Here is a 17,511-nt window from a genome sequence, read left to right as displayed (position 1 = left end):
AATGATGCATTTTCAGTATACACCATACTTATTTTCCACTCCCATATTTCCACTTTCAAAAATTAATTTTGTTTTCACCAACACCCCACTTTAAGATTTAACCATGACCAGGAATTAGAGCTCAATCATTAGTCTCTACCCTCTACTCATGACCAACAAAGAATATTTTTCCCTCCCAAGGAAAGAATTATATACTGTGATGATTTCTGAAAGTGGCTGGTAACATTTCTTGTTACAATACCCTCTGACTGACATGAAAGGGAAGGAGATGAGAAAGTGACTCAAATCTGGGTGCCTGGGTGGTTCAGTCGGTTGAGTGTCCGACTTCAGCTCAGGTCATGATCTCACACTCCATGAGTTCAAGCCCCGCGTCGGGCTCTGTGCTGACAGCTTAGAGCCTGGAGCCCGCTTCAGATTCTGTGTCTCCTCCCCTCCCTGCCCCTTCCCTGCTCATGCTCTGTCACTCTCGGTCTCAAAAATATATTTAAAAAAAAAAAAACTTTAAATTTTTTTTTCAACGTTTATTTATTTTTGGGACAGAGAGAGACAGAGCATGAACGGGGGAGGGGCAGAGAGAGAGGGAGACACAGAATCAGAAACAGGTTCCAGGCTCTGAGCCATCAGCCCAGAGCCTGACGTGGGGCTCGAACTCCCGGACCGCGAGATCGTGACCTGGCTGAAGTTGGACGCTCAACCAACTGCGCCACCCAGGCGCCCCAATAAAAAAAAAAAAAAAAAAAAAACTTTAAAAAAGAAAGTGTCTTGAATCAAACTCAGACAAAACCTCAGCAAGCTAATTCTGCTCATTCAAGTCATCTATCATTGCCTTGTCTAGAAAATTACCCAGGCAATGTGGACTGTCTCATAATACTCTAACTTTTCTCTCAAACAATTTTATTATCCCATCAGGAAGCTTAAAACAATGCAATATACACAACTTTAGCTATAAATTAATTGCACACAGATTGGTTTGTTCGGGGATAATCAAAGTTTTTTTTCTTACCAGGGCTTGGCTCTTCTCACTCCATGCTCTCCCCATAGGACTCATGTCTTTATATGAAATTTGGAACTCCACCAACTGTTGCAAGCCACAATTAACATGGTTTGGAACATACTGGGGCTCTTTACTCTTGGATGTGTATATAGGAGTATATTTCTTCTTCAAGTAAAGCATTATTATTCACAACTGGAGAGCCCTCTTTATGTCAATACCTTGAGTTGATTAATCCATATTCCCTTGGATAATAATAGTTGTCTATTTTTAAACTTACTGTGAGATACGAATTGTTATGATCCCTTTTTCTAGATGAGAAAACAGAGCCTGGAGAGATCAACAGGAGCACAGTAGCACAACTAGAAATCAAGGGAAGCAAAGTTCAAACCTGAGTGGCTTGACTCCAGAATGATCCACCCTTACCTGTTCTCTCACCTTTATTCCATCCTTTCTAACTCTAGAAAGTAACTTAAAATAAAACAAAAAACAAAACAAAAAAAAGATTATCTCAACTTTTATACTAGGGAAGGTTTCAAAGCCTATTTTATTGACAGTGCCTTAAAATATATCTGCCTAATCATGGAAAGATGTTGAGACTATCCTGGGTAGGACCCACTGTGAGCATTTCAGCGACACATTTAGTGAAGACTTATATGGAAAACATTCTTAGCATGTATTTCCCTCCCCTCAGTTATTAACACTCCCTTCTTATTGACTACTTTACAACTCTGAAGTATTTTCAGACATAAATCATTCTCATAGGGGACTAACTAAACAATATTTTAATCATATTTCTTTGGTATTTAGGTGGGACAAATGTCATACCCGCTATATCAACATCTTTCATATCAATAGTTATTAACTGACTTTTACAGGTTGCATTCTAATTCGCTTAGCTTCACACAATTATCATGCAGTGTTCTCAGAAGACAACCTAATCTTTTAATATCTCTTAAGAGCTATTTTTTTAATGAACTCCTAGAATGGCTTTTTGATTAAAGTACATACCTGAAATTTCCATACAGAAATACAATTTCAGTTGTTGCTTCATTTCTTAAATGCCTAAGCATTATCAAGAAGGACCAACTTTTAGTATTTGAAAGAAAGAAGTTTATGGGAGAAAAATATTGTAGCCTAGACATATGGCCACTTGACAAATTGGACTCAGAGTTAAAAATTACTTTCTGATGATTTCACCAGACACTGATTTGTAGATATTTTAGTGTCAGTGACATGGGGGAGAGTGAGAACTTTGTTTTTTAATGCTTACTTTTCTAGGTTGAATATAATTTAATCTGGGGGCTAAGGGTCCCAACGGGAAAGCATCCTGGGATTGATCAACTCTACACTTTAGCATCAAAGTGAGTGCTAGGGCCATATTTTTGGTGACATTTAGGCCTTGAGCAATAATTCGGTTCCACCTGGACCTGATTAGCTCAAAGTAAACTAATGTCAGAATAATCTTTAGTGTGCCTTTTGCCTCCAGCCCCCAATTGCCAGGGTCTCCCCCTCTACCCTTAGGGAAAATAGTTGTTAACATTCAGTAAAGTTAAACAGCATTCTAAATTTGTACCTCTGGAAGTTCTATATAATGTTGGCTAAAATACTTATGCTAATATTGTGACCTGAAGGAAAAGAGTAACTGAGTCACCTTAATTATTTATTTTTTTAATTCACTATTGAAACTTGTATGTGTCAGGGGAAAAAAAAATCCTAAATCAGAAGTAGGATCACAAGGAGTTAATGCATCAACCACTCACTTTGGTAGACTTGTAAGAAATTCTGGAACGTGTTAAAATCTGGCATAGGATTGTTGAACTTCACCTCTTGTTTTAAACCTCTGTCATGAACACAATGGGTTCAAGATCTCCTTGCATATAGTCAACTTCAAAAAAGGACACTGGGTGATTTAAGGCTTCTTGGGAATGAAATAGAACTGAAGGAACCAACATGAATCAGGACTAGACACAGTCTGTTACCAACCAAAAGTCATGAAAACTGGAGGCATCTGCTATAATTATTAGGCACCTAGGAGACCTGTAGAAGAAATTTCCTGGGGCTCGAGGGTCAAAGATCAACATTAGACTGATCATCACCTCTCCTCACTGTCATTCACCAGTTGACATCAAATTAGCTCTGATGTAGTTTCTAATGCTGGTAGTTTATTCACATCTCTGTGAATGAAAGATCATGACATTGTATAATATCTTTTTACTTTAGTAGTGGATAAACTCATTAGATTATTGGAGAAAATTCATGTCTGTGTTCCTAATTTGCTGTTAGAAACCTATTCCATGGCAGCACATAAAGGTCATATGTAATCCTAAACAAAAATTTGTTCTTAAAATGACTATTTTTAGTTTTCAAATGGTAATAAATTTTCACAGGCTAATAAATAAGCAAGAAAAAATGCTGAAGTGAATATTCATGGATGACAAGAGGGCAATAAAACTATTGCTGGTTTTTGATTTGCAAGTTGATACTATTTTAGAAAGTAATTTTATTCCTTACCAATAACCTTTAACAGTCTTAATCTTTTGATCCAGTAATCATTTATATTACAATTCATCCTAGATAAATGAGCATAAAATTATGCATTCTATACCATTTGTATTTTAAAATGTAGAAATATGCTATATTGTGATAGATCTTAAAATATAGCAAATAGGCAAATTATTTATACATCTATTTGATGGATTATACTACCACTGTACAAAATGAACATATACACAACATAGAAACATAATATGATATCAGGGGACATTATAAAATTCCATAATAATTTTAATCAAATTTATACAGAAAATTGTATAAAGCAAAAAATATAGAATAGAAATAAAATGAACATATTATTAATATTACCTAAGACCTATTGCACAGAAATAGTTATAAAAACCAAAACTGACTACGACCCTTAAAGTAAAGAGGTCCTTTGAATGTACCACAAAATTTCTGTTTCTTTGACTTGTAGTCATTGGGAATTGAAGTTGAAGTTGGATGTCTAGGTGAATACTGTGAGCCAGTAAATACTTTGGTGAATCAAAAATAAGTAAATAGGTATTTGTCTTCTCCTGCAGTGATTTATAAAAATATAAATAAAATTTATTTAATAGTATTATAGTTTTCTTATGTATATGCATATGTGCTAGTGTGATGAAATAAATATATTAATGCCCAATACCTTATGTATCTTCATGCATTGTTTTCCCTTGTTTTGAATACTCATACAGTATTAACTGCAAAAGAATACACCTCCACATCAAGAAAACATTTAGTATAGTATAGGGGTGCCTGAGAGATTCAGTGTATTGAGTGTCCCACTCTTGATTTCTGCTCAGGTCATTGTCTCACAGTTCGTGAGTTCGAGCACTCTGTTGGGCTCTGTGCTGATAGCACAGAGCCTGATTAGGATTCTCTGTCTCCCTGCCTCTCTGCCCCTCTCATGCTTGCTCTCTTTCTCTCTTTCCCTCTCTCTCTCTCTCTCTGTCTCTCTCTCAAAAATAGATAAATAAACATTTAAAAAAAGAAAATATTTACTATAACCTAATATAACCCATGGACACTCAATAAATGTTAATTGGCAATAATAATAAAAATTATAAATCATTAGACATCTAAGTATCCGAAAGAAAAAATACTGCCCTTAAACGTTATTATTTTATGGCTTTGCAGAAACAAAGTCTTTTGAAAATGAGAAATACATACGACATTTCTATAAAACCAAAACTCAAATAGCAGAAAACTTGAGTTTTTTAAACTATATTAAAATTTTTATGCAGTGTACCAAATGTTAAGAAAACAAATATTATCAATATTTCAATCTGAAAAGAACTTGGAGAGGGGCACCTGCATGGCTCAGTCAGTTAAGCTCAGTCAGCTCAAATCTTGCTCTCAGGGTCGTGAGTTCAAGTCCCGTGTTGGGCTCCATGCTGGGCATGGAACCCACTTAAAAAAAATAAGAAGAATTCAGAGATAACAGTTATGGATTAATAAGCAGCCCGAAATTTCTGCTTCAACAACAAAATAGTGCATAATTTTGACTCATGTTCAAGATAAATGCCAAAGATGTGCATGAACCTAAATATAACTCACTTTATGTAATACACAAAAAACACAGAGTTTAGAAAAATTTTCAACATGGGAAGAATAAAAGCACAAAATTAAATTCTAAATTAGTTTATTCAAGAGATACTGTTGCAAACCCCTATGCTGTTATTTTATACTGCAGTGGTTAAAATTTGGTTTCTAGTGTAAGAGCTCCAGGTTCAAATCTTGACTTTACCACTCGCTAGCTATGCAATTGTGAGCAAGTTATTTAAACTTCCTACACCTGGGCTTCTATGTAGAAAAAATAAGGACTATAGTAATTATCTCACAATGGTTTTGCTAGAAAATCAATTAGAATGCTGCTTATGACATGTTAACCGTGTGGTAAATGGTCATTTTAATTGTGTAAAATAAAAAATTGATTCCTGCTTCCAAAGAATAAAATGTTTTAATAAGACAGAAAGATATCATGCAGCTAATAAACCAAAGATTAATTATGGCTTCTAAATAAGTGCTAGATCTAAGAAAAGAAAACCAAAAAAGTTGAGGCCAACATTGGAGATGGATTTTATCCTGGGGAATATGCCATTTCCAGAATAGATGTCTGAGAGGCTGACAAGCTACAAATTGCGTTTGACAGCCCTGTGGCATCAGTTGTATAAAGATTGGAATCCATGGGGCGCCTGGGTGGCTCTGTCGGTTGAGCATCTGACTTCAGCTCAGGTCACGATCTCGCGGTCCGTGAGTTCGAGCCCCGCGTGGGGCTTTGGGCTGATGGCTCAGAGCCTAGAGCCTGCTTCCGATTCTGTGTCTCCCTCTCTCTCTGCCCCTCCCCTGTTCATGCTCTGTCTCTCTCTGTCTCAAAAATTAAGGTTAAAAAATTTTTTTTTAAAAAAAAGATTGGGGGGCGCCTGGGTGGCGCAGTCGGTTAAGCGTCCGACTTCAGCCAGGTCACGATCTCGCGGTCCGTGAGTTCGAGCCCCGCGTCGGGCTCTGGGCTGATGGCTCAGAGCCTGGAGCCTGTTTCCGATTCTGTGTCTCCCTCTCTCTCTGCCCCTTCCCCGTTCATGCTCTGTCTCTCTCTGTCCCAAAAATAAATAAACGTTGAAAAAAAAAAATTTTTAAAAAAAAGAAAAAAGATTGGAATCCAGGATCTTGGATTTGGAGGTCCTTATAAACCTCCCATGTATTGGATTAGGATTCTAAAGAATTATACTTTAGGAGTTAGGATTCCAGAAGAATATAGTCTTCATATTTTGTTAACACATAAAAGGTAACCAATACATTCTGATTTACATCATGATGATAGGAACCAGTAGGAAATGTAAATAAAACTGAAAAGCCTTTTTAGTGTCTTTTGCCATATTATTATAATAGAGATTTTTATTTTTTTAAATCAGGGTTTTATTAGAAATTTTTAACTAGCCCTAATAAGTTGCTGACGTTCTTCTCAGTTATTAATTATGATGCAATGTACAGTTTTGATCATTTGTATGATATATATCCTATATATTATATATATTATATATTATTTATATTTCTGTGTGTGTGTATATATATATACATAACTGTTCATATATGTGTATATACAAATATATACCTATACATACAAGTGCATATATATGCGTGTAAATCCTACAGATATAATTTTTAAATAATTACATTTATAAATCAAAATCAATGAGATAGACACTTTGAATGCCAGGGTATTTTTCATTTGATATAATATTTTCTGTTTCATGTGGTTTTCCCTGTATCAGATATTTATCAGGAAGAAATGGAATATAACAGTCAAAGAATATTCCAGGTGCATTTTCCTAGGTTACCTTTTATTCAGCCTCTATCACTCTCCAAAATCTTGTATAATATTTAGAACTGGCATACTCTATCAAATAATTAGATTCATCCAATTAATACAATTGGTGGGAGTATCAGAAATAATATGATCACAGAGGGAAGCATAGTTTTATAATTAAACTTGCATTTAAGAACCATGATGTTCTACAATTAAACTAAAACACCAGAAGCCTAGAGCATTTCCATTAATCATGTTTTACTTTATTTTGCTTCTGATCTAACTATTATACTACTTCACAAAAAGGAGCACCTTGGTTTGATTTTGGTTTTGTCTTCAAATTTTCTCATGTATCAAATGATATAATAACATGCGTTCAAGTAGCTCACAAAATGAGAGGAATTCCACATAGTGCTTTATTATTTTGCATTCACAAAACAACTTATGCTCTGTAAGATTTAAAACAACATTGTTATCTATAAGAAACTAATTAACTACAGTTAGTTTTCAATTTTTTCTTCACCTGCAAGTTTCTTTAATTACTGTTTAATAGCCTAATGCCAGATCCAAGATACAACAAACCTGTGATTCTCTTAGATCTTTCCAAGTGAGACAATTCTTCTAAACTTAATTCTGTGTCTGCTTATGGCTTACAATATTACTAACTCTTTTATTCTGTTATTTGATTTCAGTAGTTAACTACTGTTAATTTACTGCATGATACGTGTCTGACAAGCACTGTGCTAAGCTGTTTTACTTCTATTTCTTCATTCACTCTTAATTTTATTATCCTCAACTTACTGATGAAGGAACTACAATAAAGAGGACAATGTCCCAAGACATCAAGCCAAAAAGGCAGAATTGAAATTCAAGTTTAGACCCATTTTACTTCAAAGCCTGGGTCAGGTTCTTAGTCACTACATTTTGACTTCACATTTTGTGCTTTGTTAAAGATAAATCCAGGGAGCATTAGGAGAGATGCTTAGCCTTTGAAAAAAAATACAGGTATGTCGCTGACAATGTGGGCTACTCTTTTTGGGAACTAAACAGACCTGCTTACTCAAAATTAGTGGAAAGCCTCAAATTGAGCTATTGAGACAAATCTAGTGGACTGTAATACAAAAGATTGTTTTTAATGAAAATTTTACTGATAAGCTCATATTGACAAGATATCAAAGTAAATTCTCTCTCAACCTTATTGGCTCACATTGGGAAAACAACAATGGCCAAAGATCAAAACTAAACAATGAAAGGGGAAAATGAAATTTAAAAATTAACAAAACTTTTATTTTTTTGGTAAAGCCTGATTTCCACTCTTTTTTCTTTTTTTTTTTTTTCCTGGAGGAAAACTGGACATCTCATTGCATCATGGCACCAAAGAGTCTATAAGGGGAAATGCCTGTAATATTAACTCAAACATTTCAATTAATAGGCTAAAAGAGGGGGGAGCATTTGTGGAGAGAGGAATAAATCCCTCAGTCATAAAGTTCTGTGATGCCAATTAAAATGCACTCCCAAGTTGCAAAGCCGCTGGCAAACTGCAATGTTTTCAGAAAATAATTCTGGAGAGGGTCTAGGTGTCACAGGGGCTTTTAGCATTCATCCTTAGAATATTTCATCCACAAATATAACTCCATGCAAAAGCAAAGAGAGTTTGCCAAGCACAGAATTTCATTTAGCACCCTGGTAGTTCACTTAATTAGAATAAACCCAGACTTCCTTAAGACTCTTTTGTAAGCCTAAACCTCATCACCACAAACTGACTTTTTAATTAGGTGGTTCTTAAGAGCCTTTGGGCATGTAATAAGACAGACTGTAAATATAGCCGTTAACACACACACACACACACACACACACACACATGCATGCACACATACACTTTTAGAGAATCTATCAATGGATACAAATGATATTCATATTACTCTCCTGTGATATGAATTCAAGAAAGACAAATATTAACCTTTACAAAATTCAATTTCCTATCTTAAAAATAAGGTGAAAAGAGTTACTGCTTCACAGCTGCTACTTTGTTTTTAAGATTAAATAAGATGATAATTTTTGCAAAGTGTATGGTACAGCACATGTATGATAAATTCAAGCAAACAATATTTAAGCTAGTATCATTGAAAAGAACGACAAAGGGAAGTCAAAAGTCCTGAGTTAGAATCCTTTCATTGTCATTAGCTAGATGCATGAACTTAGAAAAATCTCATTTTAGTAAGTTGTCTTAGGTGTCCCCATACGCACCACTAGAATACATTCAGGATATGAGTCCTTAATTTTATTACAATCTAGCTATGATTAAATCTGTTAAGAATTCTCAGCAGCTAATTTAACTAAAGTTACATAAATCTTTCCATTAGGCTGTCCTTTAAAATTCATATTTTTCATATTTTGGACAGCTTGTACATAATAAGAACTTTTTATTAATTTACTCATGAAAAGACATCAAGATTGAGTAAATTATCATCTTATAATAAATTACCTGAAGACTGGCTTTACTCAGTTACTCAGTCCTTGTTTTCAAAAGAAACCATAGAACTGCAGTAACTGAAAACAACCACCCCAGTAAAAACTATTGAAATCATGAAAAAACATGGGGAGAAGGGTAAGAAGACACTATTTGAATTGAATCAATGACCAGGAATGATGACAAGGAATTCACAGTGGACACCTTTAAAGTAAAGACAGAAACCCTGGGCCCTTATCACCAAAGCAAAGTTGTGCCACGAAGGTTGGTAATGAAACCTGGGACGTTTGGAATTTTTCTTACCTATCTGCACTGGGCAAGGAGGCGGGATTTTAAGTCCCAGATCGCTTCAGGTAAGAAATCCAATAAGAGATAAGGACGTTGCAGAGTTCCCAATTTGGTAAAGACAAAATTTAAATAAATCTCCCAGGAAAAAAGAAAGCAAGAAAGAAACAAAGCTTTGGAAAGAAGGAAAACAGTCTTGCAAATTGGTAACCAGAAGCTGCCACTCATACATTCACGGGTCAAATCATAAAACAAAGAGGAATTGACTCATTACAACTGAATGAGAGCTGAAACAAGCTGTGTGTTACAAATTGGGAACTGTAACTATTTTGTTGTACATTTCATGTGAAATTGCCCAACTTACATTTTCACCATGGAAATATGGGGTATTGAAAAAACAGAACTTGAAAGGGTCTATACGTTGTGGTTGTGTCGCAAAAACACGGAAGCCCAAGTTTGGCAGCCTTCCAACGGATTTACAATTTCCCTAATTCACCCATAAATAGGACAGTTTCTCAGTTGAAGAACTATGGTAACTTCAGATCCCACTGTACATCTATTTGCAGTTTATCTTGTTGTTTTAGGAAAAGGAAACTGTCACAAATATCTATATATGACTTAGGAGAACCTGAAAACCGGAAACTGAATCCCTGACCAAGCTGTTTTCCCTTCCGTTTGGGAGGGGCCAATTGCAGAGATTGCGAATGACATCATCAGTCATTGAAATTGATGAAGCTGCTAAAATAACATTTTTCACCCCAGTGTAAACACTGATGGATCCTTGGAGGGATGCCTTACATTGCAAGTCTAGGATTTAGTTTATAGGTCTGACAAGTGTGACCTTTAAAATAATGCATTTGCTATAAAAAAGGAAAGAAAACTCTTTATAACTAAAATATATTGGCTACAAAATCACTTTCCAGCAAGTAGTCTGATTACAATCAAAATAACACACCAAAATGAAACAGTTTACCTGTGATCAATTTAATGTGGTTGTAAAATGCTAATTATGAGAGAAAACACATTCAAAGTTTGTGGTACCGTCTATAAAATTTGCAGAGAATCTAACATTCAGTGATGTGTAGCACATATGGGTAAGCAGATGGCCGAAGTATTATTTTTAAAAACAGGACTTTTGCTGACAAAATACAGAATTGGAATGGTGTGATTGGAAAGCTAAGAGGATGTTATTTATGAGGCAGTAAGCTCATGCTCAGTAATTGGATTCTTGCTAAATGGCAGATAAAAAGGACTTGGGGAAAAAAAAAACAGTGTTTGCAGCTATATAAATGAATGAGAAATTCTTCTGACAATATCCTATCTGAAATTTTCATCCCAGTTCATCATCTTTCACTTCTTTGGCTTTGGGGGACCTATAAGAAGACAGCTACTTACCGCATCAGCCTTGATTCAGGCAAAATGCCCCCTCTTTTCTTTTTTGACAAAATTCTGGGGGCAGGGGTGATGTAGTAAAACTATTCTGTGGTCAACTGCAAATTAGATACAAAATACTTTTTTAAATCTCCCCACAGAAGAGAGTATATAACAAAAACTAAGTTGGCCACTTAAAATAACTTGGTCAAAGAATTCCAACTTTCAGTTTTTACTGCTAAGACAGAGTACATCTTTAATGTTCTCAATATGCACACAGAAGGTATCTGGGGGAAATGATGAATGTGTTAATCAGCGTGACTGTGGTAATTATTTCACAACCTATACATATATCATACCTCACAATGTGCACCTTAAATAGATACAATGATATTCCAATAAAACAAAATATCCTGCTGCTTCTCATACCTTTTCTTTGAACTACTTAATACTCATCATATTTGAATGAAATCTTTTGGGAACCTATATGCTTTCTTGGATTTGCTGTTACCCTACTGAAAACAGGGGTTATCTCTTGTACACTTTTTTTAATTCTCCTAACCAAGCATTCGGCTTGGCCTGTAGTAAATGCTCAGAAAAATTTTACTGAATAAATTAATAAATCTTTGTTATTCAGTTAATACATTTTAAACCATCACAGTTAAAATCACAACAATTTGGGGGAAGGTGAACATTCGATGTCTCTTTAAAAGTGACCATTTTTTAATAAAGGACATTTTAAAAATTCTATTATAAGAATTAGCTTCTATCTCAAATTCCCTGACTAAAGGTGAATCATTATTAGCACATAACTTTAAGGCACAAATTACATTTTCAAGACATCTAAAGACTAGGTGCAAAATTCTCTTAGTAATCTTTCCAAATATTTATGATAAATTAAGTTTACCTCATATCTTACTTCAAAATATTTGAAGAAATTCCATTTTATACCCCAATTTTGTCTCTTGTTATATATCATAGGTATCTCTTGTTATATATAAAATACATCTTCAAGTATATATTTCCATAGTTGAAACTTGACTAATAAAAAATATGTAAAAGGAATGTAATATATAATTTTGTTTTTGAAATCAACATTTTATTAACGTCTTCCCTACCCTTCCAAAATCTATCCCAGCAGATTTTTCTCTTTGCTCTGGGCATCATAGACACCAAGGTGGGACCAGCACTACCCCCACCCTCATCTCCGCATGCCATAAGACGCAACCATGACACCATGGTTCCTTTCCAAAGACAGGCCACCACAGAGTGGACTGGGGCCAGGAAGAGAGCAATCCCAGCCAGGCCTTGGCACAGTCCAGGTTAACCAGTAAGGACTCCAGAGCCATAATGAATTCAATTCTGTTACACCTCCGTGGTGGTGGTTGATGGTACATGGGGGACAGCCCTGCCCCCTGATTGACCCCGAGGCATCCCTGGCAGAGGTGGAGCCCCAGGCTGAACTGAAGCATCAGCTGGCTCCAGTGGTTGGAGGTGCTTCCATGCCTGGTCCAGGGCGGGAGAGCACCGCCTTCCCCTGGGTAGGCTGCAAACCACGTGACCCGTGATGGCAAGATGGCGCACCACGGCGTCATGTACCGCACTAGCGCACCCAGCACCGATGAGGAAGTGCACTCCGAGAAGCTCATGGAGCTTTGGGGACCACACCTCACATGCAGATGAACCCTGCACTAGCCTCACGAAGCCAGAGGTCACGGCGTGCACCGAGGCGGGTCTGGAGGAGCTTCCCCCCCCTGTAGCTGGGCGCTGAGCAAGAAGGAGGTGGGCTGCTGCAGACCACAGGGGAGGGGGTGTTTGGAGACCTAACACTGGGCGATTGCCGAGGGAACAAAGTCACTGTTTAGTGCATTAACAATGACGCCACTGCCCAGGCCTTCCCAGCTTCCATTCTCAGCCACCAAACAGGTTGGCCATGGCAAATGGGCACTGCTTCTGGGAACGATTGGTGGAAGCGAAAGGTGAGCACTGGGTCTGTAGGCACTAAGTATGTGGCCAAGGGAGCCTGGTGGATTATCTGCTTGGCGGACTGTTTCCTCAAGTTCTCACTAGAAGTCTGCAAGGCCACGAAGTACCTGGAGGGCAACTACCTTGTGCCCTGGGACCTGGCTGTTGCGATGTGCTAGTGTCCAAGGACAACACGGCCAAGGTCAGTGACTCTCCACCTCACTGAAAAGGCCTCTAGCAGGCAGAACACAGGCAAGGTTGAGATCAGGTGGATAGTCCCTGAGGCCCTGAGGAGAGAAGAAATTCTCCACCAAGTCTAGCGTGTATAATTTTAGAATCTGTTTTTGGGAAATCTACTCCTTTGAGTGAGTGCTTTGTCCAAGAATTCCCCTGAAGGACCTAGCCCCTCAGGTGGAGAAGGGCAACGAGATGGATGGCCTTTAGGGCTGCCCACCTGGGTGAACAAAGTCAGGAAGAACTACAGGGAGCTTGACTCTGCCCCGCCACATTCCTTGCAGCTATGTGAGCAGCTCCTGCGCATCAAAACCCACAAACTGAGTCTGTGACTACTGCCTTCCCCCCAGGTCATGGGCGTGTGGGGACTGAACCTGGATAGTTTGAGGCCTGATGCCCCTTCTCACTGGGCCCCAAGCTGAACTGAGCCCAGAGGAACAATGGGCCTCTTTCTTCTGTCTCAGCCTGTGTACCCTCTGGCCTTCAGCCCAGATCCCACTTAATCCTGGCACCTTCTCTCACAGACCTACCTGCAGGGCTTCAAGGTACCCACTCTAAGTGTCAAAAAGGGAGGATGTAGATGCCCCCTACCATGGCCAGGCTTCCTCTAGCCTCTCATACGTCCTTCTTAGACTTTTGCTCCCTTCCTTTTTTGGGATTTTTATTTTTATTGTGTGTTTTTATCATAATGCTTATTACTAACATTCAAAATGAGAAAGAAAATACCCAGGACATGGGAATTTTATAAGAAACACAATTCTTATTTTTCTTATTCTACCCACAAAGTTTGGGGAAAGGAGGCCTCTCTCTAGGGACCCATCGCTGGAGCCTTGTTCTCCATACCGTGATCCCTGTTGGGTGATGCCTCAGCCTCTGCCTTTTGCTCTTGACGTGTTACACTGTTCATGTGTACTCAAGGCAGACATACGTCAAGGACTTATGGAGGTCATGTGCTGTTGCAGCCCACCCACCTTCCTTGTGAGGTGGAATTGTGATAAACCACTCCATAAGGGAGACAAAAGTATGCAAAGACATATAATACTAGGATAAACACTGGCATCCATCAATTAGCATGTAAAATATTATTTGTTGACACTATTAGAGTAATAGTAATAATCAGAATTATACTATCCTAGAGACTTTTGATATCTGTTAGGCAAACCAAGCATATACGTTTACCAGGACCTGTTTTCTAACACATTTCTCTTGACAATGGAGGCATCAGCACCTGCGTCAGGTAAAAAAGATCAGTGAAACTCTTCACTGTGGCTGTGGCCTGAGAACCTTGAATACAGCATTGGTGTTGACATGAAGGACTTTGGAATTAGAAAACCTGGGCTTAAGTCCTATTTGAATCCCTTAGTAGATTGGGACTTCAACTATGAGCTTAATTTACCTGAAGTCCAGTTTCCTCCCAAGCAGAAAAGGCAATCATAAAACTCTTCTGAGCACTATGTGAGAAAATAGGTTATACTCTTCAACTAGTTAGCGCCTCGCCCAAAGTGACTTCACCCCTAATTGTAGTTATTATGAAGTCACTGATACGATCTATGAAATGATGATGCCCAATGAAGGCTTGTCTAGATTGGTCATGGGGTGAGAATCATACATCAATTAAATCAGGGATTTAATTTATAATGAAAGGCAAGCTTGCAATCCTTAGATTATTTGGGATTTGGAGTAGGAACTTCATTAACTAAAATTCTGTATGGTTAAAATATCTGAATTTAGAATTAGAAAGATGGAGTTTTAGATCCCTTAGATAAGTTACTTACACATTCACAACTTAGTTTCCTAGTCCAAATAGAGATTCATGTATTTTAATGAACATATATCAAGTGCTTATCATGTGCTAGATATTGTGCTGGTCATTAAATATGAAGAGGATTTGAGAGATGATGTATATTGAATTCTTAGTATAGTCCCAATCAAATGCAAAGCTGCTTCCCATATTTGGGGGCCATTTTGTGTTATTCATTAATTACCATACTTATGTTTAAGATCACGTTATATTAGAATTGTGCATTTCCTCGCATATCATATGTCCAGTTCTGGCAGGGGCAATACCCAGAGAACTCCCAACCTCCATGTTTGAAATATACCTCGTAGCTCAAGTAAATCTTAGCTCACACCATTTTGATGTTAATTCACCATTTAAGATGACATGCAATTACATGGCAAATATTTTAGCAGGGCACAATATTACACCTTAATAACACTTGGGAGAAATTATCAGGCTTAGAATGCTCTTACTTTTGATATCACACATGGCAGCTTTCTCATGGCTACTTGCAGGTCTAATCATTCTTGGAAGTCATTTTAATTTTTAAATATCAAAATGTACTTAAAAATCCCCACATATATAAATCATTTTGAGAGCCTTTGGAAAGAAAATAAAAGCCAAGGATTTTGATATGTAGACTAGTTTCGGTCCCAAAAGACCATCAGTTAGGAAAAATGTGGACATTATTTTTCCTTTGACTATTAAAACTATTGATGATGTGCCCTAAACAATGCATCTTAATCAAAATATATAAAAACTTATTAAAAGATTCACATCCTCAGATTTTATGATTTTAATTTTGATTCTTTAACAACGACCCACTTGGAAATAGTGAACATAATTTCTTTTTCTAGGAAACGATATCCATATAGTCTTAGGAAAGACCATGTTTCAATCTTTGTGAATATTGTTTTGGATTCACACTCTGCTTACATCTTTTCTTTTATCGTCTGTCAAGAATTTACAGACAACCAGGATGCGTGGGTGGCTCAGTCGGTTGAGAGTCCGACTTTGGCTCAGGTCATGATCTTGTGGTTTATGGCTTTGAGCTCTGAATCAGGCTCTGCACTGACAAGTGCAGAGTCTGCTTGAGGTTCTCTCTCTCCCTCTCTCTCTGCTCTTCTCTCTCTCTCTCTCTCTCTCTCACACACACACATACCCACACCCACACACACAATAAATAAATAAAACTTTAAAACAATGTTAAAAAAAAATACAACCACCCCAGAAAGAAAGAATCTCCTTTTAGCTTTTCATAACCTGCTTTATTCTGATTTTTGGTTTTCTGTTTTGTTTTGCTTGACTAGGAAAAATTCCAAATTCAAAATTGTAAGACAAGTGTTTCATATGAAATTCCCCCCCATTGAGTATATCTGTGTTTTCTAATTTAAAAAAAATTGATGTTTATTTATTTTTGAGAGTGAGAGAGACAGAGTGCAAGCAGGGGAGGGGCAGAGAGAGAGAGGGAGACACAGAATCTAAAACAGTCTCCAGGTTCTGAGCTGTCAGCACAGAGCCCAATGCGGGGCTCAAACTCGAGACCGGAGAGATCATGACCGGAACCAAAGTCTGATGCCTAACTGAGCCACCCAGACACCCCTTGTGTTTTCTAATTTTTACACATTAGAGTTGTTTTACATACTGTGTGCGTGTCTGTGTGTTAAGTTTATATGTTAACATTGGGAACTTTCTTAGAACCCATTCCCTGTCATTATTTCCACAGCAAATTCTATGTACCGTTTACCCTTAAAGTGAGGGATATCTTCATTCAAAAGTTGATCGCCAAATGAAGCACTTTTGAAAATATTTAAAAACTTTACCATTTGCCTGTTCCAGAATTATTATTATCCTCAGCTTTCTACTCACATTGCACAATTAGATGTAAAAGTCTGTGTGAGATCACCCACAGAAGTCTACAAGAACTTGTCTTTATTGTTGCGTATGAAAGCTTTAATTTTGTATGCTGTTAAGACCCAGCATTCTGAGGCTACAGAATGAAAACTATTTAAACTGTTTCACCAAAATCTCATTTAAATTTTTCTTTTCTTTTTTATTCTGTAATACTTTTGTAAACACCCACATCATAGCTGCATCATTGTGGCAGAAATAGAAATAATCAAACACATTCACTTTGAAACAGGAGGACTATCATTTCTGGGTTTTCCTCGTTACTGTAGCCCATTGTCAGTTACCTGAGTTAAGCCACAAGGTGAAGAGACACTGCCTTTTTGGTGATCTACAAAGCCAGGTGTTGTGCTAGGTTGTTTAAACACATTTTATTGTTTTATCTTAATCACAACCTTTGGAAGTAAATGAAGCCAGATATCATCCAAAGCTATCCGACTCTTTTTATTAGTTGCTCATATTCTGTTTACTTGTTGAAAGAATCCCATTCCTTTTCCCAGTGTTTCTGTGACTATTCAGGGCTTATATTCGCATGATCAACTTTGCTATGATCTTCTTTGAATACTAAATCCTTGACCAAATTCTAATTTGACCCTTCAGACGCTTCCTTACTTACTTCCTTGTGAATTCTAAAGCTATAGTTTTCCAAAATTTCTTGATTT

The 17,511-nt window shown here is 37.2% G+C and overlaps 1 pseudogene; it reads left to right on the top strand.

Moving 5' to 3' along the window:
- Nucleotides 1-12,555: 12,555 nt before the first annotated feature.
- LOC125168141 (tyrosine-protein kinase CSK-like) lies at nt 12,556-13,493 on the top strand (annotated as a pseudogene).
- The last annotated feature ends 4,018 nt before the right edge of the window (nt 13,494-17,511 follow it).

This window comes from Prionailurus viverrinus, chromosome B3 (genome assembly GCF_022837055.1).
Source record: "Prionailurus viverrinus isolate Anna chromosome B3, UM_Priviv_1.0, whole genome shotgun sequence".
NCBI classification, from domain to species: Eukaryota; Metazoa; Chordata; class Mammalia; order Carnivora; family Felidae; genus Prionailurus; species Prionailurus viverrinus.
The sequence above is the reverse complement of the archived record's forward strand: the minus strand, read 5'-3'. Positions and strand labels throughout refer to the sequence as shown.